At 41.4% G+C, this 24,041-nt stretch overlaps 1 long non-coding RNA gene across 1 annotated transcript; it reads left to right on the top strand.

Moving 5' to 3' along the window:
• Positions 1-1,620: 1,620 nt before the first annotated feature.
• LOC139609172 (uncharacterized) lies at positions 1,621-4,900 on the top strand. The gene is made up of 4 exons (XR_011685169.1): positions 1,621-2,003; positions 2,380-2,503; positions 2,581-2,676; positions 3,766-4,900. It is a non-coding gene; the product is annotated as an uncharacterized lncRNA (long non-coding RNA).
• Positions 4,901-24,041: the final 19,141 nt, after the last annotated feature.

Here is a 24,041-nt window from a genome sequence, read left to right as displayed (position 1 = left end):
CATCCTGGAGAGTTTTGGGAATGCCAAGACCATCCTCAACAACAACTCCAGCTGCTTTGGCAAGTACCTCCACATCCACATTCTCCAATGAGTCCACTAATGGTACCCTCTGTAGAAATATCTCTTGATGTTTCACCCCCCTGACTCTGTCTTATCTTGGTTGACAGTGGGGTCGTTGTAGGGACCTCATTGTCCAGGTATCTCCTTGAGAAGTCCAGAGTTGTATTTCAGGTGAGAACATTGAGTGAGGTGTGCTGTGTGTTCAAAATAGGCGGAGTCCATATTTACATTTACTGGAAAAACAAATTTCATCAGGTTCAAACAGATTACAAGAAACACATCACATTGGCTTTGGTGCCTACATTGTGAATAGGGCTGTTGGGTAATTTGTCACTGTGTAAATTAGCTGTGTGATCAGCTTTTCGTCTAATATACCACAGGACTTGGCTTGGAAGAAAATGTCGCAAGTTCCTTTTCTGGTTAATTGTGTTTGCTTCTTGGTAAATGAATGGTTCGGAGGCTCTGCCCTCAGTTTTTAGCCATGCGAACAGCATTACTTGGGGAAGGATTGGGAAATATCTTGGCAAATGTTAAATGGATTGCTGTGACAGTTTGTACAAAAGTTCATGATCTTCAGATGGCTTTAGTGAGCAATTTTTCAATTATCATGTTTGGTACAGATGTTCAAGATCCCAAGAGAATGGATCCTAAAGACTCCTGACTTTCAGCCTAGCACCACCGACAGGTCAAATGTTTCAGTCAAAATCTACAATTGGCACAAAATGCAGTACTGTTATTTTTTGGGGTCTCAAGTACTACATGGATTGCCATGACAGTTGGCACAGACATGTCTCTCATTGGTTCAATTGTGATAACTTTAATGACCCCCTCACTTTTACATCTAACACCATCCTGAGGTCAGACTTTCAACTTGTCCATTACTTTGATTTATGACCTGCAAAATTAATGACATTCTCATCAGCCTCAGTTGTCTTTTTTTTTTAATTAGCTACATTAATGTTACTGACTGATCAAGTTGTCAAGCATCACTGTTTTGTGTGCTATGGTGCTAGTTAGCATGCAATTCCCTCCTATTTCACAAAATATATTACAGGCTACAGTTTCAAGCACCTTTGTCTACGCATCATTTAAATAAAATAATAATAATAATTTTATTTAGGTCCCTGTGAGCAGACAATGACATGTTATCAGTTAGTCAATTAATCATGTAATCAATTTCTCCTCCACTGTGCTTGGGAACAAATATTTGATGGGAACAAAACTTTACATGGTTGTGTTCACTACAGTTCTCTAGATCACAGCACTTATATATTCCGATTGGTTGCTGCCAAGCCACATCATAACTCATTACCATAAAATTGCCTTGAATAAAACTTTTTCTGACGCCCACACCACACACAGCCAAATGGGAAGCCAGTGCTCACCCCAAGAGGCGCTGGCTCACATGGAAAATTACACTACACTCATTCTGATTGTACAGTCAGTCCTTTAGTTCATTTCTACATACTCTTTGACTGACATGTGTAAGTAAAAGAACAACACATGGCCACTAATTTGTGCTTCATTAAGTGTGTTTTGTTTGTTTAAGTTTTCATTTCAGAATTTATAAACTGCATTGATGCCTCTGTCTGGTTCTTGTCTCATTTGCCTTGTAGGCCAATGAGGAGAGGAACTACCATGTGTTTTATGAGCTGCTGGCAGGTATGAATGACTGGGACAAACGGGAGCTCTACCTGCAGGGAGCTGAGACCTATTACTACCTAAACCAAGTACATCACACATCAGTGAACACAGAACTATTTTCATCTCTGGTTTTCATTGTGTTTCTCTTTCACTCATTAGACATTTCACACATTTATTTTCTCTCTGTCCTCCTGTAGGGTGGTGCCTGTGAATTGAACGGGAAGCAGGACAAAGAGGACTTCCAGCTTTTGGTTCAGTGCTTTGACACCATTGGCCTCCCTGCTCACCAGGTCTCCAATGTGTGTTGCTCCTCCAGCAAGCTTGCATTGTGGCAGCATCATTAGGTTGTGGCACTTCCGGTGTCACCTATAGCTACCACTGAGCTTCCACAGCAGCTTTGGCTGATTAAGGCATCTGCTAGTGAGAAATAGAAGCGACAGAAGTATATTACATGAGTTTTAATCCCTAGTATGAGTCAAGCTCCATGAAAAGCAAGCCATAATCTAGGCTGATAGTGTCTTTTCATTACGCTCCTCCTGCCTGGTAAATGCCTGCACATCTAGTTTGTAACATTCTGTTAAATTTAAGTTAAGAGTTGCCTTGAAAGGATCCTGAAACAAATTGTTTTAACTTAAAGGTACATGTGCCTCCTCTCCTCCTTTCCCTCTCTTGTAGAGATGCCATAGCTAAAGCCTTGTACTCAGTGTTGTTTGAATGGTTGTTGGAGCAGATCAACGACTGGCTGAGTCCCACAGAGATGGACAGCACAGTGGGGACAGTGGACATCTACGGGTTTGAGGTTGGTATCTGGCTTCCTGGATCATCTTGTGCCATTGGTTGGATGTGACATCACAGGTCCTCTGTGTCCCTCTGCAGGACCTGGGAGTGAACAGCTTCGAGCAGCTGTGTATCAACTTTGCCAATGAGCAGCTGCAGCACTTTGTCAACAAGGCCGTGATCTCTCAGGAGCAGGTCAGTGAGTTGTAGGTCAGATCCTTGATCAGCTGAACTTCTGGGTGCCACTTTCTAATGAGTCACCCCTTTTAAATGGTTTATAAGTGGTAATTAATGGCTTTATCATCAGTTTTTACAATTACAGCTACAGACTTGATTTATTAATGTAATAACCACGTCCTGACTCCAGCCCCATAAGACACAGACATAATACCAATTAGAAAGTGAAACTTGTAACTGCAGAACTGATGGGTTATTAATACATTAATTATTAATGACCTCTTAACATTTATAACTGTTGATGGTTCATTGGAAAGTGAGAAGCTCATTTCCCCTAAAAGTAGATGTAACAAGCAGTGATTTGATTTATGACTAACTTTTATTAATAACTTGACTTTTAATGACTCAGCAGCCAAAGCGATTATTCACAAACTGGCAACCCAAAAGCTATCCTTATTAAAGTGATAGTTAGGGTGGGAGCACGCTGAACTGAATCTACTGCAGTTAATACACTGACTATAAATAAGTACCTCACCCAACTCCACGTCAGATAACCTGCACTATCACCTTAAGGACTTATAACTGATCTACAAGGCATTAATAAACTGTTTATTAACAACTACTGAGACTATTAGTTAACACTTTTGAACCCTTTATTGACTGTTAAAAAGTGGTACCATGTTCATAGCTGTGTATTTCTTAGGAATAATCACAATCACAGTGAAAAGGAAGTTTAAAGACATATATCAAGCAAAATAATTAAAAACAAATCATGAATGATTTGTGAAAATAGCGTGAAAACCAAGTATTAAAAATCACAGTTTAAAATATTGTCATTTGTCTGTTGATTAAACTCCCCATCAACCCCAGCTCCATAGTCCTTGGTCTATAAACTTAACACTTTAGTTAAAACAGAACGTGCATTACTTTAATATCAGTCACAGTTTAATATGTTGGCATGCAGTATTGAAGCCAGTGATTTTGGTGTCTGTGTTCTCATCAACTAATAGGAAATCTGGCAAAAATAATTCATGCCTTAATACACTATTACTGTGTGTGTGTGTGTGTGTGTGTGTGTGTGTGTGTGTGTGTGTGTGTGTCTTTCAGGAAGAGTACAGTGCAGAACAGATTCAGTGGCAGCTGGAGCTGATCTCCTCCAGGCCACACGGCATCCTCCGCATACTGAACGACCAGACTTCTCTCCCCCAGATACACACACAAACACACACGAACACACATCTTTGTACAACCTTGTGGGTAATGCATTCTCTAACCTTAACTATCACAAGTGAATGCCTGACCCCAACCTAAACCTAATTCTACCCCAAACTCTAAAACCAAGTCTGAACCCTCAAACAGCCATTTCATCTTGTGGGGTCCCCACAAAACTGTCGGACCCACATGTATAGTGGGCTTCTGAGACCTTTTCCAGGGTATGGGGAACACAGTTTGTAAACAGAACACAGTATCTTATTTTTACACTTTGACAACCTCTATCAAGACATTGATAAGCACAGGAAATGCCCCTTGGCTTATACGAGGCCATGTCATGATTATTCATTTTGGAAAATACATTTGGTGCAGCTTTTTGCCAGGAGTCGCTTAAAGGTGAAACTGGAAACCCACACAGGCTGCTGAGGAGTGCTGTTTGCCTTCTGCCTGAATTGGTGTCTGACAAGAGATTTTTTAATCACAGTTTGTAATCAGATTACACAAGTTTTGGATCAGCCATTCAAATGTGATTTCAAGTTTGTGTTTTACAGGCAATCATCAAGCGAATAAAAATATGCAGTAAAGAGATAAACACTCTGCAATGGGAGATTAATTTACACTACATTAAACATAAAGAGACATATTTAAAAGCAAAGAAAAATAAAATAAATAAAACTAAAAAACAGCAGTGGAAGAATGTTCAATGTGTCCCATAATGGTACAGAAATAGTTGCAAAAACCGTTGTCCAGGACGCTTCATAACCATCACCAAGACAACCTGCATTTTTGTGTTTGCTTGTGTTACTGTATAAATACAGAAAAAACTGTGCAGTATGTTTCTGAAACATTGTGTATGTGTTGTCAATTGTCAAAATCTTTCTCATTTTGTTTCTCAGTTTGTTAGTTATTACTGTGATTACTGTGTCTTGGCTTAGCAGATCAGATAATTATGAACTTATGATATTTTCTGTTTTATAAGATAATTTCTTGTAATTACGAGATACAGACAATGACGTCACAGCCCATGATTAGGAGATTAAAAAAAAGTTAAAATTAATGAGGTGTGTCTCAGTTTATTTTCTTATTTAAAAAAAAAAGTATTTCTTTGCTTTGGTGAATGCAGTATCCTTTCATACTCTTTGCCTTGTACAATAAAAAGCAACAGACAATGAAGCATAACAGAATGATTTATCACTGGTATCATTATTAGTAATAGTCTAATGATGAGGAAAATATTGAATACATTGTACTTCAACATGAAATATGAGATATGCTCCAGAAACATAAGCTCCCCATCCAACCAGATGGAGCTTGAGAGGTTCTGCAGAGAAGAATGAGGGAAACTGGCTTAAAATAGGTGTGTCAAGCTTGTAGCATCATACTCAAAAAGACTAGAGGCTTTAATTGCTGCCAAAGGCGCTTCAACAAAGTATTGAGCAAAAGCTGTGAATACTTATGTACATGTGATTTTTTGTTTTTTATTTTTAATATATTTGGGGTATTGTGTGTAGAATTTTGAGGCAAAAAATGAATTTAATCCATTTTGGAATAAGGCTGTAACATTTTGAAATGTGGAAAAAGTGAAGCGCTGTGGAAACTTTCCAGATGCACTGTATCTGTAGCTTTCAAAGACATGTTTCCTTCATGTCTGTGTGTTCTGCAGATGGTGTCCGAGCTGTTCAGGAAGGTTCAGGATGGTTATATTCAGCAGAGGGAGCTGGGCTGGAGAGGGAAGGACCTCCGTCAGCAGCCCTCCACTGCTGCCTCACACTTCCTCCAGTCCCTGACTGAGCTCACCACCCTCCTGGAGAGGTACCAACATGCCGACAAGACTGGCTGACACAAAGCAGTTTGGCTCCAGCTGAGTGTCATACAAATGGATACAGTTTCACTGCATCTGTTTAAAGTCACACAGCTGTGGTTTTGTGGAGATCATGGGTTTAATGAATGAAATGGAAAATAAAATTCGAGACAGTTGGTCTTCATAATGTTTTCATTTCGTGTAAATCACTGAGACCAACTCTACAACTTCACAAAAGACTTCACAAGCTGAGACACATCATATATGGGTGAATGGCTCAGATGAAGATGTTTCATGGATATGTGGACATCTGTTGGTTAATACTCACAGCAGACACCTTAAACTTGTAGCATTTCTAAAGATAATTCAGTTAAATTCACATGCTGCTCAGCTTTTCTTCAGTTTCAGGCAGGTCTAAAGATAAACCTGTTTCCTAATAAGTAACATGTCTGTGTGTTTTTTTCCAGATGCAAAACCACATTTATCCATTGTCTGAAGCCAAACTATGTCAAGGTAACTTCAGTTATTTCTATTTAAATGTCATCTAGTATAATAACACCAGATACCTATTTTAGATTTTCGTTTCCACACACTGCCTCTCTCATGTCTTCTGGCAGCTTCCCGGGATCTTTGATGTGGACTATGTGTCAGCACAGCTGAGGCATGATGGGACGCTGGAGACAATACACATCAGGAAAGAGGGTTTTCCCATACGGATTCAATACTCCTTCATTGAGAGGTGTTGCACATATACAAAGAATCCCTGCCTGCACCATCAATATATTCGGTTTTTATTTTTTTTGTTCAGCACTGAGCTATGACAATAACTTGACCCAGTGCAAAAAAGCCCCTGCACTTCACCTTCGTTTGCATCTTCTCATGGAGAATTTGTCAGTGAAGGTGACCCTAAACATACACTGATACTTTAACATGGCTTTAGATAAAGGTGAGGTAAAAATATAAAGGTAAAAACATGACTTTTTTTGTCCTTGTGTCCATTATCTTATTGTCAGTTTAACGATTATAGATTTAAAGATTATATACTCATGCTAGCAGCATGTTCAAGTCTGTACTGACAAGGCTAACATGCTGATGTTTAGGAGGCAATGTTCATCATGTTCATCATGTTCAGTTTAGCTTTGCATAAAAAAAAATTGCAAATTAATACTAAATACAAAGTACAGTTGAGTTTGGTGTGAATATATTAGATATATTATTAATTATCAAATTGAATGGTGACCTGATGGTGGTGCCAGACAGAAAAGTCAGAGGATCATCCAAAGCAAAAGTCTGAACCAATTTTCGTGGCAAATCCATCCAAGAGTTACCAGTCAAAACTGAAAATATGAACCACATGTTTAGATAGAAATGTCAGAGGATTGCCAATGTTATTTGGATGCACCATCTGAGGATTATGAATGAGAGAGCAAAGGTTTGTTCCAACCCATGTAGTAGAGTTTGAGATACAGTATATCACTGGATAAACATGGATGTGCTGGTGGTCACAACCTGATGGTGGTTCCACAAAGAGTCGTCTAGAGACCAGAAGATTTACGAGATCTCACAACAGACCATGTAGTTCTTGTTGAGATATTTCAACCAGATATCAACCAGCTGACATTGTCGCCCCAACAGCTACAGAACAAGTATGGATAAAAAGAATATTTTTAACACCTGTAACACATTCACACTGTGGGAGTGAGAAACCTGAGTGACATGTTTGATGACCAGCTGTCTCTCTCTGTCCATGTTTCATGCATCTCCTCGTCGTGCTGCTTTTATATTCATACTCAGGTCTGATACAGGTTATGGTTATCTCTCACCCTGACCAGTGAAATGCTCCTCTGGTGGGCTTTCCGTCATGCACAGTGACCCTTACAGATGGTCCAGAATGCAGCAGCCTGTCTGGTCTCTGATCAGCTGAAAGGGCACATATCACTCCGCTATCCATTGACCTACACTGGCTACTCACAGCCACCTGAATCAAATTCAAGTAACTAATGCTGCCTTCAGAGTGACTTCTGGGTCTGCACCATCTACTTAAACTCAGTCATAGAGGCTTATGCCCTTTCTCAGCCATTGTGTTCAGTCTCAGTCCAGTCTGTTCTGGTCTGTCTGGTCTGGTCTTGAAAACTCATCTCTTCAGAGAGCTCCTCCTCTCCTAACACCTCTAACACCCTAACATGTCTAATTAGCACTTATTTAATAGATGTACTACTTAGTATTCACACCAAGGTCTTCTTCTGCTGAATGTCCCTCATTTGTAAGTCCCTTTGGATAAAACTGGGAAATCAGTAAATGTAAATGTAGTAGGTTAAACATCTGCAAGGAAATAGCAGTTGACTTGTAATTTTATACCTTAATGAAGAATTCCCTCCCCAACAAAAGGAATTACCTATTTGTTGATGCATTCACCAATTAATTTGCATTTTGGATTTAGGAGCTTCTGTGATGACCTGTATGTTATTGTGTTGCTGTTTCACAGGTATGGGGTTCTGCTGTGGTTGAGGGAAGTGTCGGACAGAGAGCAGACACTGGCTCTGCTGGACATGGTCGGTGCAGAGGAGGGACACTACCAGCTGGACCTCACCAAGGTACCTGACCGAACCCATTCATGACACTGATGGGAAGTTTTTATTTTACATGTCAACAAAAGGAGAAAAATCTCAAAATGAAGATAAAAATCTTGTTTAAAGTTACTGAAGTGCCACAGTTGCCGCTTCTGTCTCACTCAGCCTCTGTCTCCATCAGACCATCATGTTTCTGCAGTGACAGGCTGCCATTTCAGGACTTTCAGGAAGGCAGTGTTAAGACAACATTTCTAGGACCCAGGTTTTTAGCTACAGCACCACCTAGTGCTTAGCATTGATCTTTACACATGTTGAGAACAACTTGGCTGCAGACTCTGGGCCTGCTGCTTATTTCATCACATTTATTGGGAATAATTAGCACGTTGGGGATTTACATTTAAATTACAACATAAATGTATTCTGTTAAAAATTGTAATAAAATTACAGTTACTAATCAAATTGTTGGTGATTACAAAGGGTTTACATCTGAATACATATTTTAAGCAGAATCCTAATTTGTAAAGTAGTCAGTAAACAGAGCTATCAGATAAATATGGTGGAGTAAAAACTGAAAGAAACATGGTGTAGAAATACTGAAGTCAAGCACTAAAGTCTCTGAACTACAGGATCCTGCAGGTTTAGACTCCAGTGTTTCATTTGGTGAGTCTCAGCTGGGTGGAGATCTGCACAGTGTGATTCACAGAGTTTTCAAACTCATCAAAGCATTCATGAAGCCGTTATGTCCTGCACTGAAGCATCCCCAGTAATTATGATTTAATCAACAATTTCCTTTGATTTGTCTGCATTGATAAATTCAAATGATTCAAATACACTTATTAATTTAAGACAGCTTCTTACATGATAGGACATGAATACAGTTCAACATTCATGAATATGAATCAATTCAGTGAAACAATCATCTTGTTTGAGTTGTTTTTTTTATTTCTATTTTTATCAAAATTGTCATTAAACAAAAAGCATCAGTATTAAAGACAACAGGAGCAGGTCGACTGGAGGGCAAGTGGGTGTCAAGAAAAAGGGCTTTTGATGTGAGTTTTTGACCACAGTGGAGGTCCTGGTCCAGGAGATTTAGATACCCAGATGCCAGTCTGATCCGATCACCACGCTGCAGCCTGCAGACTTGATCAAAGCACTGGAATACCTACTAGTTAGCAGCTTAAAAAAAACAAATAACAATTTTTTGTTATATATACGATAACAAGTTTAGTTTTGTCAATTCATGAAAAAATCTAAGAAAAAAAATAAGAAAATAGTTTTTCTGATTTTTTTGTCCCAGAGTAAAGTCAATAGGGCAGGAGAACGACTGACCCTTTAGTTTTGCAAGAAGAGGAGGCGTTTGAGGAGGGGAGGAGGGGTGACAAAGTTATGAACACGTTATTATAAATACATTAATGACTAATAAGAAGGAGGCAGGGGGTTTTCCAGCCAGGAGTCGGTGGGGGAGGAGAACTACTGACCCTTTAGTTTTGTAATGAGAGGAGGTGTTTAAGGGGGAATTTGAGGAGGCATTTGAAGAGGCTAACAAAAATACACAATATAAGAAACATTATGACCCTGAGTCAGGGTATTGTCCAGGCTGATGTTAGCAGCACTGGAGAGACAAAGTTATAAACATGTTATCACAAATACATTAATGACGAATAAGAAGGAGGCAGAAGGTTTTCCAGACAGGGGTAAGAAGGGGAGGAGAACTACTGACACTTTAGTTTTACAACGAGAGGAAGCGTTTTAGGATGTATTTGAGGAGGCTTACAACAATTAAAAAACACAATATAAGGAACAGTAAGACCCTGAGTCAGGGCATTTTCCAGGCTGATGTTAGCAGCACCATTTTAGAGACAAAGTTATAAACATGTTATTACAAATACATGAATGACTAATAAGAAGGAGGCAGGAGTCTTTCCAGCAAGGGGTCAGTAGGGGAGGAGAACTACTGACACTTTAGTTTTGCCATGAGAGGAGGCGTTTTAGGAGGCATTTGAGGAGGCTTACAAAAATGAATATACACAATATCAGAAATAACTACACAATACCAGACACATTAAGACCCTGAGTCAGGGCATTTTCCAGGCTGATGCTAGCAGCACTGGAGAGACAAAGTTATAAACATATTATTACAAATACATTAATAACTAATATGAAGGAGGCAGGAGATTTTCCAGCCAGGGGTCAGTCGGGGAGGAGAACGACTGACACTTAAGTTTTGCAAAGAGAGGAGGCATTTTAGGAGGTGTTTGAGGAGACATTTGAGGAGGCATTTGACGAGGCTTACAAAGATGAAGCCTTTACACACAATATAGGAAATATTAAGAACCTGAGTCAGGGCATTTTCCTGGCTGATGTTAGCAGCACTGGAGAGACAAAGTCATAAACATATGATTGTAAAAACATTCATAACTAAATAGAAGGAGGCAGGAGTTTTTCCAGCCAGGGGTCAGTAGGGAGGAGAACTACTGACACTTTAGTTTTGCTACGAGAGGAGACGTTTGCAGCCGTGTTTGAGGAGGCATTTGAGGAGTAGTTTGACGAGGCTTACAACAATTGAAATACACAATATCACAAACATTAAGACCCTGAGTCAGGGAATTTTCCAGGCTGATGTGAGCAGCACTGGAGAGACAAAGTTATAAACATGTTGTTACAAATACATTAATTACTAATAAGGAGGCGGCAGGAGTTTTTCCAGTCAGGGGTCAGTAGGGGAGGAGAACTACTGACCCTTTAGTTTTGCCACGAAAGGAGGCGTTTGAGGAGGCGTTTGAGGAAGCTTACAACAATTAAAATACACAATATCAGAAACATTAGGATCCTGGGTCAGGGTATTTTCCAGGCTGATGTTAACAGCAGTGGAGAGACAAAGTGATAAACATGTGATTACAAATACATTAATGACTCATAAGAAGGAGGCAGGAGATTTTCCAGCCAGAGGTCAGTAGGAGAGGAGAACGACTGACACTTTAGTTTTGCAATGAGAGGAGGCATTTGAGAAGGCATAAGATGAGGCGTTTTAGGAGGCTTTTGAGGAGGCGTTAGAGGAGGCATTTGAGGAGGCTAGCAACAATTAAAATACACATTATCAGAAATATTAAGACCCGAGTCAGGGTATTTTCCAGGTTGATGTTAGCAGCAGTGGAAAGACAAAGTTATTAACATGTTATTACAAATACATTAATGACGAATTAGAAGGAGGAAGGATATTTTCCAGCCAGGGGTCAGTAGGAGAGGAGAACTACTGACCCTTTAGTTTTGCAACGAGAGGAGGTGTTTGAGGAGGAGTTTGAGGAGGCATTTGAGGAGGCTTACAAGGAGTAAAATACACAATATCAGAAACATTAAGACCCTGAGTCTGGGTATTTTCCAGGCTGATATTAGGGTCAGTAGGGGAGGAGAACTTCTGACCCTTTAGTTTTACAACGAGAGGAGACGTTTGAGAAGGCATTTTAGGAGGCATTTTAGGAGGCATTTGAGGAGGCGTTTTACGAGGCGTTTTAGAAGGAATTTTAGGAGGCGTTTTAGGAGGCATTTAAGGAGGCATTAGAGGAGGCATTTGAAGAAGCATTTTATGAGGCGTTTGAGGAGGCATTTGAGGAGGCTTTCAACAATTAAAATACACAATATAAAAAACAATAAGACCCTGAGTCAGGGTATTTTTCAGGCTGATGTTAGCAGCACTGGAGAAACAAAGTTATAAACATGTTATTACAAATACAGTCATGACTACGAAGAAGGAGGCAGGATATTTTCCAGCCAGGAGTCAGTAGGGGAGGAGAACTACTGACCCTTTAGTTTTGCAACGAGAGGAGGCGTTTGAGGAGGCGTTTGAGGAAGTGTTTAAGGAGGCATTTGAGGAGGCATTTGAGGAGGCATTTAACAAGGCAATAGAGGAGGCTTTTGAGGAGGCGTTTGAGGAGGCGTTCAAGGAAGTAATTGAGGAGGCATTTTAGGAGGCGTTAGAGGAGCCATTTGAAGAGGCGTTTTAGAAGGCGTTTCAGGAGGCATTTGAGGAGGTGTTTGAGGAGGCGTTTGAGAAGGCTTTCAACAATTATAATACTCAATATAAGAAAAATTAAGATCCTGAGTCAGGGCATTTTCAAAGCTGATGTTAGCAGCACTGGAGAGACAAAGTTATAAACATGTTATTGCAAATACATTAATGACTCATATGAAGGAGGCAGGAGTTTTTCCAGCCAGGGGTCAGTTGGAGAGGAGAACGACCCTGTGGTTTTGCAATGGGAGGAGGCGTTTGAGGAAGTGTTTGACGAGGCGTTTGAGGAGGCGTTTCAGGAGGCGTTTCAGGAGGCATTTGAAGAGGCAATTGAGGAGGCGTTTGAGGAGGCATTTGAGGAGGCTTACAACAATTGAAATACACAATATAAGAAACAATAAGACCCTGAGTAAGGGCATTTTCCAGGCTGATGTTAGCAGCACTGGAGAGACAAAGTTATAAACATGTGATTACAAATACATTAATAAAACATAAGAAGGAGTCTTATGTGAGTCTTTTGTCTTATGACCCTTTAGTTTTGCAAAGAGAGGAGGTGTTTGAGGAGGCATTTTAGGACGCTTTTGACAAAGTTATAAACATTTTCTTAGAAAATACATTAATGACTAATAAGAAGAAGGCAGGAGTTTTTCCAGCCAGGGTTCAGTAGGGGAAGAGAACTACTGACCCTTTAGTTTTGCAATGAGAGGAGGCATATCGAGAGGCGTTTTATGAGGTGTTTGACGAGGCATTTGAGGAGGCTAACAACAATTAAAATACACAATATAAGAAACAATAAGACCCTGAGTCAGGGCATTTTCCAGGCTGATGTTAGCAGCACTGGAGAGACAAAGTTATAAACATATTATTGCAAATACATTTATGAGTAATAAGAAGGAGGCAGGATATTTTCCAGCAAGGGGTCAGTAGGGGAAGAGAACTACTGACCCTTTCGTTTCACGATAAGAGGAGGCATTTCAGGAGGCGTGAGAGGAAGTGTTTCAGGATGCGTTCGAGGAGGCATTTGAGGAGGCTAACAACAATTACAATACACAATATAAGAAACAATAAGACTCTGAGTCAGGGCATTTTCCAGGCTGATGTTAGCAGCACTGGAGAGACAAAGTTATAAACATATGATCGCAAATACCTTAATGACTAATAAGAAGGAGGCAGGATATTTTCCTGCCAGGGGTCAGTAGGGGAGGAGAACTACTGACCATTTAGTTTTGTAATGAGAGGAGGCATTTGAGGAGGCGTTCAAGGATGTGTTTTAGGAGGCGTTCGAGGAGGCATTTCATGAGGCCAACATCAATTTAAATACACAATATAAGAAACAATAAGACCCTGAGTCAGGGCATTTTCCAAGCTGATGTTAGCAGCACTGGAGAGACAAAGTTATAAACATATTATTACAAAAACATTCATAAAACATAAGAAGGAGGCAGGATATTTTCCTGCCCGGGGTCAGTAGGGGAGGAGAACTTCTGAGAGGAGGCGTTTGAGGAAGTGTTTAAGGAGGCGTTTCAGGAGGCATTTTAGGAGGCATTTAAGAAGGCTTTAGAGGAAGCATTTGAGGAGGCGTTTGAGGAGGAGTTTGAGGAGGCGTTTGAGGAAGTAATTGAGGAGGCATTATTGAAGGCATTAGAGGAGGAATTTGAAGAGGCGTTTCAGGAGGTGTTTGAGGAGGCATTTGAGAAGGCTTTCAACAATTAAAATACTCAATATCAGAAAAATTAAGATCCTGAGTCAGGGCATTTTCAAAGCTGATGTTAGCAGCTCTGGAGAGACAAAGTTATAGACATGTTATTGCAAATACATTAATGACTCATAAGAAGGAGGCAGGAGTTTTTCCAGCCAGGGGTCAGTAGGGGAGGAGAACTACTGACCCTGTGGTTTTGCAATTGGAGGAGGCATTTGAGGAGGCATTTGAGGAGGCTAACAACACTTAAAATACACAATATAAGAAACAATAAGACCCTGGATCAGGGCATTTTCCAGGCTGATGTTAGCAGTATTGGAGAGACAAAGTTAAATACATTCATGACTAATAAGAAGGAGGCAGGATATTTTCCAGCCAGGGGTCAGTAGGGGAGAACTACTGACCCTTTAGTTTCACGATGGGAGGCATTTGAGGAAGTGTTTTAGGAGGCGTTTGAGGAGGCATTTGAGGAGGCAGTTTGAGGAGGCGTTAGAGGAGGCATTTGAGGAGGCGAACAACAATTAAAATACACAATATAAGAAACAATAAGACCCTGAGTCAGGGCATTTTCCAGGCTGATGTTAGCAGCACTGGAGAGACAAAGTTATAAACATTTTATTGCAAATACATTAATGACTAATAAGAAGGAGGCAGGATATTTTCCAGCAAGGGGTCAGTAGGGAGGAGAACTACTGACCCTTTAGTTTTGCAATGAGAGGAGGCATTTCAAGACACGTTTTAGGAGGCGTTTGAGGAGGCATTTGAGGAGGCATTTAAGAAGGCGTTAGAGGAGGCATTTGAGGAGGCCTTTGAGGAGGCGTTTTAGGAGGCATTTGATGAAGCTTTTTAGGAGGCGTTTGAGGAGGCATTTGAGGGGGATTACAACAATTAAAATACACAATGTCGGAAACATTATGACTCTGAGTCAGAGCATTTTCCAGGCTGATGTTAGCAGCACTGGAGAGACAAAGTTATAAACATTTTATTACAAACACATAAATGACTAATAAGAAGGAGGCAGGAGATTTTCCAGCCAGGGGCCTGTTGGAGATGAGAACTACTGACACTTTAGTTTTGCAACGAGAGGAAGTGTTTGAGGAGGCGTTTGAGGAGGCATTTGAGGAGGCATTTGAGGAGGCTATCAACAATTAAAATACACGATATCAGAAATATTAAGACCCTTAGTCTGGGTATTTTTCCAGGCTGATGTTAGGGTCAGTAGGGGAGGAGAACTTCTGACCCTTTAGTTTTGCAATGAGAGAAGATGTTTGAGGAGGCATTTGAGGAGGCTAACAACAATTAAAATACACAATATCAGAAACATTAAGACCCTAAGTCAGGGTATTGTCCAGGCTGATGTTAGCAGCACTGGAGAGACAAAGTTATAGACATGTTATTGCAAATACATTAATGACTCATAAGAAGGAGCCTGGAATTTTTCCCGCCAGGGGTCAGTCGGGGAGGAGAACTACTGACCCTTCAATTTTGCAAAGAGAGGAGGCATTTGAGGACGCGCAAGAGGAAGTGTTTTAGGAGGCGTTTGAGGAGGCATTAGAGGACGTGTTTGAGGAGGTGCTTGAGGAGGCTTTTGAGGAGCTGCTAGAGGAGGCATTTGAGGAGGCTTACAACAATTAAAAGACACAATATAAGAAACAATAAGACCCTGAGTCAGGGCATTTTCCAGGCTGATGTTCGCAGCACTGGAAAAACAAAGTTATAAACATGTTATTACAAACACATTAATAAAACTTAAGAAGGAGGCAGGAGTTTTTCCAGCCAGGGGTCTGTAGGGGAGGAGAACTACTGACCCTTTTGTGTTGCAATGAGAGGAGGCATTTCAGGAGGCGTTTGAGGAGGCATTTCAGGAGGTGTTTGAGGAGGCGTTAGAGGAGGCGTTTGAGATGGCTTACAACAATTAAAATACACAATATAAGAAACAATAAGACCCTGAGTCAGGGCATTTTCCAGGCTTATGATAGCAGCACTGGAGAGACCAAGTTAAATACATTAATTACTAATAAGAGGGAGGCAGGAGATTTTCCAGCCAGGAGTCAGTAGGGGATGAGAACTACTGACCCTTTCGTTTCACTATGAGAGGAGGCATTTGAGGAGGCGTTCGAGGAAGTGTTTTAGGAGGCGTTTGAGGAGGCATTTGAGGAGGCGTTAGAGGAGGCGTTAGAGGAAGTAATTGAGGAGGCATTATCAGAGGCGTAAGAGGAGGAATTTGAAGAGGCGTTTTAGAAGGCGTTTCAGGAGGCATTTGAGGAGGTGTTTGAGGAGGCGTTTGAGAAGGCTTTCAACAATTATAATACTCAATGTCAGAAAAATAAGACCCTGAGTCAGAGCATTTTCCAGGCTGATGTTAGCAGCACTGGAGAGACAAAGTTATAAACATTTTATTACAAATACATAAATGACTAATAAGAAGGAGGCAGGAGATTTTCCAGCCAGGGGTCAGAAGGGGAGGAGAACTACTGACACTTTGGTTTTGCAATGAGAGGAGGCATTTCAAGACGTGTTTTAGGAGGCGTTAGAGGAGGCATTTGAGGAGGCTAACAACACTTAAAATACACAATATAAGAAAAAATAAGACCCTGAGTCAGGGCATTTTCCAGGCTGATGTTAGCAGCACTGGAGAGACAAAGTTAAATACATTTATGACTAATAAGAAAGAGGCAGGATATTTTCCAACCAGGGGTCAGTAGGGGAGGAGAACTACTGACCCTTTAGTTTCACAATGAGAGGAGGCATTTGAGGAGGCGTTTGAGGAGGTGTTAGAGGAGGCATTTGAGGAGGTGTTAGAGGAGGCATTTGAGGAGGCTAACAACAATTAAAATACACAATATAAGAAACAATAAGACCCTGAGTCAGGGCATTTTCCAGGCTGATGTTAGCAGCACTGGAGAGACAAAGTTATAAACATTTTATTGCAAATACAGTAACGAGTCATAAGAAGGTGGCAGGATATTTTCCAGCCAGGAGTCAGTAGGGGAGGAGAACTACTGACCCTTTAGTTTTGCAATGAGAGGAGGCATTTCAAGACACGTTTTAGGAGGCGTTTGAGGAGGCATTTGAGGAGGCATTTGAGGAGGCGTTTGAGGAGGCATTTGAGGAGGATAACAACAATTAAAATACACAATATAAGAAACAATAAGACCCTGAGTCAGGGCATTTTCCAGGCTGATGTTAGCAGCACTGGAGAGACAAAGTTATAAACATGTCATTCCAAAACATTAATGACTAATAAGAAGGAAGCAGGATATTTTCCAGCCAGGGGTGAGTAGGGGAGGAGAACTACTGACGCTTTAGTTTCACAATGAGAGGAGGCGTTTGAGGAGGCATTTCAGGAGGCATTTCAGGAGGTGTTTTAGGAGGCGTTTGAGGAGGCTTTTGACGAGGCGTTTGAGGAGGCTTTTGAGGAGGCTTACAACAATTAAAATACACAATATCATAAACATTCAGACCCCCAGTCAGAGTATTTTCCAGGCTGATTTCAGCAGTACTGGAGAGACAAAGTTATAAACATTTTATTACAAATACATTACTGACTAATAAGAAGGAGGTAGGAGATTTTCCAGCCAGGGGCCTGTCGGAGATGAGAACTACTGACACTTTAGTTTTGCAACGAGAGGAAGTGTTTGAGGAGGTGTTTCAGGAGGCATTTTAGGAGGCGTTTGAGTAGGCGTTTGAGGAGGCGTTTTAGGAGGCATTTCAGGAGGCGTTTGAGGAGGCGTTAGAGGAGGCGTTTGAGATGGCTTACAACAATTAAAATACACAATATAAGAAACAATAAGGCTTATGATAACCAGGCTTATGATAGCAGCACTGGAGAGACAAAGTTAAATACATTAATTACTAATAAGAGGGAGTCAGGAGATTTTCCAGCCAGGAGTCAGTAGGGGATGAGAACTACTGACCCTTTAGTTTCACGATGAGAGGAGGCATTTGGAGAGGCGTTCGAGGAAGTGTTTTAGGAGGCGTTTGAGGAGGCATTTGAGGAGGATAACAACAATTAAAATACACAATATAAGAAACAATAAGACCCTGAGTCAGGGCATTTTCCAGGCTGATGTTAGCAGCACTGGAGAGACAAAGTTATAAACATGTCATTCCAAAACATTAATGACTAATAAGAAGGAAGCAGGATATTTTCCAGCCAGGGGTGAGTAGGGGAGGAGAACTACTGACGCTTTAGTTTCACAATGAGAGGAGGCGTTTGAGGATGCGTTTGAGGAGGCATTTAAGAAGGTGTAAGAGGAGGCATTTTAGTAGGCGTTTAAGGAGGCATTTGAGGAGGCTAACAACAATTAAAATGCACAATATAAGAAACAATAAGACCCTGAGACAGGGCATTTTCCAGGCTGATGTTAGCAGCACTGGAGAGACCAAGTTATAAACATTTTATTACAAATACAATAATGACTAATAAGAAGGAGGCAGGAGTTTTTCCAGCCACGGGTCAGCAGGAGAGGAGAACTACTGACACTTTGGTTTTGCAACGAGAGGAGGCGTTTGAGGAGGCGTTTTAGGAGGCGTTTTAGGAGGTGTTTTAGGAGGTGTTTTAGGAGGCATTTGATTAAGCTTTTTAGGAGGCGTTTGAGGAGGCATTTGAGGAGGATTACAACAATTAAAATACACAATGTCGGAAACATTATGACTCTGAGTCAGAGCATTTTCCAGGCTGATGTTAGCAGCACTGGAGAGACAAAGTTATAAACATTTTATTACAAACACATAAATGACTAATAAGAAGGAGGCAGGAGATTTTCCAGCCAGGGGTCAGCAGGAGAGGAGAACTACTGACACTTTGGTTTTGCAACGAGAGGAGGCGTTTGAGGAGGCGTTTTAGGAGGCGTTTTAGGAGGTGTTTTAGGAGGCATTTGATGAAGCTTTTGACGAGGCGTTTGAGGAGGCTTTTGAGGAGGCTTACAACAATTAAAATACACAATATCATAAACATTCAGACCCCCAGTTAGAGTATTTTCCAGGCTGATTTCAGCAGTACTGGAGGGACAAAGTTATAAACATTTTATTACAAATACATTACTTACTAATAAGAAGGAGGTAGGAGATTTTCCAGCCAGGGGCCTGTCGGAGATGAGAACTACTGACACTTTAGTTTTGCAATGAGAGGAAGTGTTTGAGGAGGCATTTCAGGAGGCATTTTAGGAGGCGTTTGAGGAGGCATTAGAGGAGGCGTTTGAGGAGGCATTAGAGGAGGCATTTGAGGAGGCTATCAACAATTAAAATACACGATATCAGAAATATTAAGACCCTGAGTCTGGGTATTTTTCCAGGCTGATGTTAGGGTCAGTAGGGGAGGAGAACTTCTGACCCTTTAGTTTGCAATGAGAGAAGATGTTTGAGGAGGCATTTGAGGAGGCTAACAACAATTAAAATACACAATATCAGAAACATTAAGACCCTAAGTCAGGGTATTGTCCAGGCTGATGTTAGCAGCACTGGAGAGACAAAGTTATAGACATGTTATTGCAAATACATTAATGACTCATAAGAAGGAGGCAGGAGTTTTTCCCGCCAGGGGTCAGTCGGGGAGGAGAACTACTGACCCTTCAGTTTTGCAAAGAGAGGAGGCATTTGAGGACGCGCAAGAGGAAGTGTTTGAGGAGGCGTTTGAGGAGGCATTAGAGGATGTGTTTGAGGAGGTGCTTGAGAAGGCTTTTGAGGAGCTGCTAGAGGAGGCATTTGAGGAGGCTAACAACAATTAAAAGACACAATATAAGAAACAATAAGACCCTGAGACAGGGCATTTTCCAGGCTGATGTTAGCAGCACTGGAGAGACAAAGTTATAAACATGTTATTACAAACACATTAATAAAACTTAAGAAGGAGGCAGGAGTTTTTCCAGCCAGGGGTCAGTAGGGGAGGAGAACTACTGACCCTTTTGTGTTGCAATGAGAGGAGGCATTTCAGGAGGCGTTTGAGGAGGCATTTGAGGAGGTGTTTGAGGAGGCATTTCAGGAGGCGTTTGAGGAGGTGTTAGAGGAGGCGTTTGAGGAGGCTTACAACAATTAAAATACACAATATAAGAAACAATAAGACCCTGAGTCAGGGCATTTTCCAGGCTTATGATAGCAGCACTGGAGAGACCAAGTTAAATACATTAATTACTAATAAGAGGGAGTCAGGAGATTTTCCAGCCAGGAGTCAGTAGGGGATGAGAACTACTGACCCTTTAGTTTCACGATGAGAGGAGGCATTTGAGGGAGGCGTTCGAGGAAGTGTTTTAGGAGGCATTTGAGGAGGCATTTGAGGAGGCATTTGAGGAGGCGTTAGAGGAGGCATTTCAGGAGGCGTTAGAGGAGGCGTTCAAGGAAGTAATTGAGGAGGCATTATCAGAGGCGTAAGAGGAGGAATTTGAAGAGCCGTTTTAGAAGGCGTTTCAGGAGGCATTTGAGGAGGTGTTTGAGGAGGCGTTTGAGAAGGCTTTCAACAATTAAAATACTCAATGTCAGAAAAATAAGACCCTGAGTAAGAGCATTTTCCAGGCTGATGTTAGCAGCAGTGGAGAGACAAAGTTATAAACATTTTATTACAAATACATAAATGACCAATAAGAAGGAGGCAGGAGATTTTCCAGCCAGGGGTCAGAAGGGGAGGAGAACTACTGACACTTTAGTTTTGCAATGAGAGGAGGCATTTGAGGAGGCGTTTGAGGAAGTGTTTTTGGAGGCGTTTGAGGAAGTGTTTTTGGAGGGGTTAGATGAGGCATTTGAGGAGGTGTTTTAGGAGGCATTTCAGGAGGCTAACAACAATTAAAATACACAATATAAGAAACAATAAAACCCTTAGTCAGGGGATTTTCCAGGTTGATGTGAGCAGGACTAGCGACACAAAGGTATAAACATGTGATTTCAAATACATTAATGACTAATAAGAAGGAGGCAGAAGTTTTTCCCACCAGGGGTCAGTCGGATAGGAGAACTACTGACACTTTAGTTTTGCAATGAGAGGGGGCGTTTGAGGAGGCATTTGAGGAGGTGTCAGAGGAGGCGTTTGAGGAGGCATTTGAGGACGCGCAAGAGGAAGTGTTTTAGGAGGCGTAAGAGGAGGCATTAGAGGACGTGTTTGAGGAGGTGCTTGAGGAGGCATTTGAGGAGCTGTTAGAGGAGGCATTTGAGGAGGCTAACAACAATTAAAAGACACAGTATAAGAAACAATAAGACCCTGAGACAGGGCATTTTCCAGGCTGATGTTAGCAGCACTGGAAAAACTAAGTTATAAACATGTTATTACAAATACATTAATAAAACATAAGAAGGAGGCAGGAGTTTTTCCAGCCAGGGGTCTGTAGGGGAGGAGAACTACTGACCCTTTTGTGTTGCAATGAGAGGAGGCATTTCAGGAGGCGTTTGAGGAGGCTTTTGAGGAGGTGTTTGTGGAGGCGTTTGAGGAGGCGTTTGAGATGGCTTACAACAATTAAAATACACAATATAAGAAACAATAAGACCCTGAGTCAGGGCATTTTCCAGGCTGATGTTTGCAGCACTGGAAAACGAGAGGAGGCATTTGAGGAGGCGTTCGAGGAAGTGTTTTAGGAGGCGTTCGAGTAGGCATTTGAAGAGGTGTTTGAGGAGGCGTTAGAGGAGACATTTGAAGAGGCATTTTAGGAGGCATTTGAGGAGGCATTTGAGGAGGCTAACAACAAATAAAATAAACAATATAAGAAACAATAAGACCCTGAGTCAGGGCATCTTCCAGGCTGATGTTAGCAGCACTGGAGAGACAAAGTTACAAACATTTTATTACAAATTCATTAATGACTAATAAGAAGGAGGCAGAGTATTTTCCAGGCAGGGGTCAGTAGGGAGGAGAACTACTGACCCTTTAGTTTTGCAACGAGAGGAGGTGTTTGAGGAGGCGTTTGAGGAGGCATTTGAGGAGGCATTTAAGAAGGCGTAAGAGGAGGCATTTTAGGAGGCATTTGAGGGGGCATTTGAGGAAGCTAAAAACAATTAAAATACACAATATAAGAAACAATAAGACCCTGAGTCAGGGCATTTTCCTGGCTGATGTTTGCAGTATTGGAGAGGCAAATTTATAAACATGTTATTACAAATACATTGATGACTAATAAGAGGGAGGCAGGATATTTTCCAGCCAGGGGTCAGTAGGAGGAGAACTACTGACACTTTAGTTTTGCAACGAGAGGAGGTGTTTGAGGAGGCGTTTTACGAGGCGTTTTAGAAGGCTTTTCAGGAGGCGTTAGAGGAGTCGTTTGAGGAGGCTTACAACATTTATAATACAAAATATCAGAAACATTAACACCCTGAGTCTGGGCATTTTCCTGGCTGATGTTAGCAGCACTGGAGAGACAAAGTTATAAACATGTTATTACAAATACATAAATGACTAATAAGAAGGAGGCAGGAGATTTTCCAGCCAGGGGTCAGTAGGAGAGGAGAACTACTGACGCTTTAGTTTTGCAATGAGAGGAGGCATTTGAGGAGGCGTTTGAGGAGGCTTTTGAGGAGGCATTTGAGGAGGCTAACAACAATTAAAATACACAATATCAGAAACATTAAGACCCTAAGTCAGGGTATTGTCCAGGCTGATGTTAGCAGCACTGGAGAGACAAAGTTATAAACATGTTATTGCAAATACATTAATGACTCATAAGAAGGAGGCAGGAGTTTTTCCCGCCAGGGGTCAGCAGGAGAGGAGAACTACTGACACTTTGGTTTTGCAACGAGAGGAGGCATTTGAGGAGGCGTTTTAGGAGGTATTTGAGGAGGCGTTCGAGGAAGTGTTTTAGGAGGCGTTCGAGGAGGTATTTGAAGAGGCATTTGAGGAGGCATTTGAGGAGGCTAACAACAAATAAAATAAACAATATAAGAAACAATAAGACCCTGAGTCAGGGCATCTTCCAGGCTGATGTTAGCAGCACTGGAGAGACAAAGTTACAAACATTTTATTACAAATTCATTAATGACTAATAAGAAGGAGGCAGGGTATTTTCCAGGCAGGGGTCAGTAGGGGAGGAGAACAACTGACCCTTTAGTTTTGCAACGAGAGGAGGCGTTTGAGGAGGCATTTAAGAAGGCATAAGAGGAGGCATTTTATGTTAGCTCGATGTTCGAGGAGGCATTTGAAGAGGCATTAGAGGAGGCTAACAACAACGACCCTGAGTCAGGGCATTTTCCTGGCTGATGTTAGCAGCACTGGAGAGACAAAGTTATAAACATGTTATTACAAATACATTAATGAGTAATAAGAAGGAGGCAGGAGTTTTTCCAGCCAGGAGTCAGTAGGAGAGGAGAAATACTGACACTTTAGTTTTGCAACGAGAAGAGGCGTTCGTGGAGGCATTTCAGGAGGCATTAGAGGAGGCATTAGAGGAGGCGTTTGAGGAGGCATTTGAGGAGGCGAGCAACAATTAAAATACACAATATAAGAAACAATAAGACCCTGAGTCAGGGCATTTTCCAAGCTGATGTTAGCAGCACTGGCGAGACAAAGTTATAAACATATTATTGCAAATACATTCATGTGTAATAAGAAGGAGGCAGGATATTTTCCAGCCAGGCATCAGTAGGGGAGGAGAACTACTGACCCTTTAGCTTTGCAATGGGAGGAGGCGTTTTAGGAAGTCTTTTTGGAGGCATTTGAGGAGCTGTTTGAGGAGACGTTTGAGGAGGCGTTTGAGGAGGCGTTTGAGGGGGCATTTGAAGAGGCATTTTAGGGTCAGAACTACTGACCCTTTAGTTTCACTAAGAGAGGAGGCATTTGAGGAGGCGTTCGACAAAGTGTTTTAGGAGGCGTTCGAGGAGGCATTTGAAGAGGTGTTTGAGGAGGCATTTGAGGAGGCGTTAGAGGAGGCATGTTAGAAGGCATTTGAGAAGGCGTTAGAGGAGGCATTTGAAGAGGCTAACAACAATTAAAATACACCATATAAGAAACAATAAGACCCTGAGTCAGGGCATTTTCCAGGCTGATGTTAGCAGCACTGGAGAGACAAAGTTATAAACATTTTATCACATACATTAATACATTAATGACTAATAAGAAGGAGGCAGGAGTTTTTCCAGCCAGGGGTCAGGAGGGGAGGAGAACTACTGACACTTTAGTTTTGC

This window comes from Trachinotus anak, unplaced genomic scaffold, assembly GCF_046630095.1.
Source record: "Trachinotus anak isolate AG129_WGS33_773 ecotype Australia unplaced genomic scaffold, CSIRO_AGI_Tana_v1 ptg000025l, whole genome shotgun sequence".
Classification (NCBI taxonomy): Eukaryota; Metazoa; Chordata; class Actinopteri; order Carangiformes; family Carangidae; genus Trachinotus; species Trachinotus anak.
This window is presented reverse-complemented; position numbering and strand designations above follow the sequence as displayed.